Source organism: Cebus imitator, unplaced genomic scaffold, assembly GCF_001604975.1.
Source record: "Cebus imitator isolate Cc_AM_T3 unplaced genomic scaffold, Cebus_imitator-1.0 Scaffold306, whole genome shotgun sequence".
Taxonomy (NCBI): domain Eukaryota; kingdom Metazoa; phylum Chordata; class Mammalia; order Primates; family Cebidae; genus Cebus; species Cebus imitator.
Window position 1 is genome coordinate 2,098,631 of NW_016107621.1, and position 2,557 is coordinate 2,101,187.

The 2,557-nt window shown below is 48.4% G+C and overlaps 1 protein-coding gene across 1 annotated transcript in view; it reads left to right on the forward strand.

Moving 5' to 3' along the window:
- The window catches only part of SELENOV (selenoprotein V), an 8,332-nt gene extending 6,015 nt beyond the window's left edge, over window positions 1-2,317 (forward strand). Inside the window, exon 6 of the mRNA XM_017502999.2 lies at window positions 1,774-2,317. The gene's annotated coding sequence lies outside the window, so the exon portion shown is untranslated. The remainder of the gene's footprint in view (window positions 1-1,773) is intronic.
- Window positions 2,318-2,557: the final 240 nt, after the last annotated feature.

Here is a 2,557-nt window from a genome sequence, read left to right on the forward strand (position 1 = left end):
CCAGGCTGGTCTTAACTCCTGACCTCTTGATCCACCTGCCTTGGCCTCCCAAAGTGCTGGGATTACAGGCTTGAGCCACTGCGCCCGGCCAGCAAGTTTGTTTTCTAGCAGCCAAGCTGGAGTGAAGGGAAGAGGGAGACGGGGTGAGGTCTGTTTCTCACACTTGCCAATATGCGGAATATGGTAGTGGTTATGCATATAGTTTCCAGGGCCACAGAGACTGAGGTTCAAATCCTGGATGTACCAGCCACACAGCCTAAGCAGGGTGAAGTTGATGTGAGGTAAGAGCTTTCCAAAGACCTTTTTCAGTAAGTAACAGCTGTTGTTACTAGAATCAGTACGGTTCTGATTGTAAAAGAAAATCCTGCTCAAACTGGCTTTAGACATAAAAATATGGACACATGGGAAAGTCTAGGGCATAATCTGGTTGGTTTCAGGCATGGCTGGATCCAGGCACCAAAAGGGTGGCTTTGGGAATCTCACTTTTCCTTTGGTTTCTGCCTTTTTCCTGGGCTGGCTTTATTCTCAGTCCTGGTAGCATAAATCCTGCAGAAGGTTCTCATTGGCCTATGAGAACATAGGTCACATGTCCATCCCTGAGCCAGTCACTGGGGCCCAAAGACTGTGGTGCTCTCATTGGCCAGTCTTGAGTCATGTGCCCATTCTTGTGGCTTACTCAACACATATTTGCTGAGTACCTACAATGTGCTGATACTGTTCTAGGCCTTGGGGCTACAGCAGTGAACAAAACAAATACAAACCCCCGCCCCAGTGAAACGGATGTTCTATTCTGTGAGACAGACAATGAACAGGACAGTTAGGTGAACAGAAGGCATTTGGCCTGGTGTGGTGGCTCACACTTGTAATCCCAGCACTTTAGAGTTCGAGACCAGCTAAAAATACAAAAATTAGCTGGGCATGGTGGCGGGCGCCTGTAATCCCAGCTACTCCGGAGGCTGAAGCAGGAGAATCGCTTGAACCCGGGAGGCGGAGGTTGTGGTGAGCCAAGATCATGCCACTGCACTCCAGCCTGGGTGACAGAGCAAGACTCCATCTCAAAAAAAAAAAAGGCGGCATTTTAGGAGGTGATACCTGCTAAGGAGAAAAATCAGTAGGTGTGGGGAGTCCTGAGAGTTTTTTTTGCAACTCTAAACTGAGTGTACAGAGAAGACCTCATTGACAAGGTGATATTTGAATACTTGAAATAAGTGAGGGATTGAACTATATGGATATTCTGGGGAAAAGTATTCCCGATGGTGGGAATAGCATGTGCAAAGACCCTGGGGTAGGACTGTGTTCAGTGAGTTTGAAAAATAGCAAGGAGGCAGGGCACCGTGGCTCACACCTGCAATCCTAGCACTTTGGGTGGCTGAAATGGCAGATCGCTTGAGTCCAGGAGTTTGAGACCAGCCAGGCCGACATATCAAGACTCTGTGTCTACAAAATAATAATAATAAAAAAATTAGTGAGGCACAGTGGCTCATGCCTGTAATCCCAGCACTTCGAAAGCTTGAGTTAGGTGGATCGCTTGAGCCCAGAAGTTAGAGACTGCCGTGAGCTCTGACTGGGCCACTGCACTCCAGCTTGGGTGACAGAGCAAGACTCTGTCTCTAAAAGAAAAAAAAAAATAATGAGGAAGCTAGAGTGGCATTGTAGTCCATAGAAAACAGTAGAACAGTGCCTGAGGCATGGTTAACCCTATATAAACACTGCTATTTTTATGGAGCTGTTATTGTTATTTTACATGTTTTTCTCTCTTCTCTCCCATCTCAGGAACCTCAGCAGGATGATGATAAGGACTGAAATGTTGCTAAGTCAGGTCCTTTTCTGATGGTGGCTGGGGCTGGGGTGAGCCCAGGGAAGGGGAAGAGGAGAATACATACAGAGTCTGCCACCCTGTGTCCGGTCTGTGTCTGCCGTCGCCACACTCACCTCTGAGGTCTGTGGAAGTCACCTGCTGCACTGCTCCCAGCATCTCCCATATTCTGGCCCCAGGGGCAGGAGGGACGGGGAGCTTGCAATATGAGGCTAGTCCTGTGGCTCCAGCCCTCCGTCTGCCTCAGCTCCTCTTGCTGCTAGGCTAGTTTGTTTCTTTTGTGGCTTTGTCATTTCCCATGCCCTGGTTCCAGATACATTTTGAAAACTTTCATCTTATTGGCATTTTCTGGGGTTGTGAGGGAAACAGGGATGGTGGTTAGTCTCAAACCCTTGACACTCCAAACTCATTTGTGCTCCAGTACCCACTTTCTAAACCTGTAAGATCTATGTTCCAGCCTGGGCAACCTAGTGAGACCCCAACTCTACAACAAATAAAAAATTAGCCAGGTGTGGTGGTGTGTGCCTGTGGTCCCAGCTACTTGGGAGGCTGAGGCAGGAGGATGGCTTGAGCCTGGGAGGCTGCAGTGAGCCATGATCATGCCATTGCACTGCAGCCTGGGCAACAGAATGAGACCCTGTTTCAGAAAAAAGAAAAAATTTAACCCATAGGTTTTTGAATCCCAGTGTGGGAGTGTCTCTGTGACCTGGGGCTGGGGGAGAGACATTTTCACATTAAGTG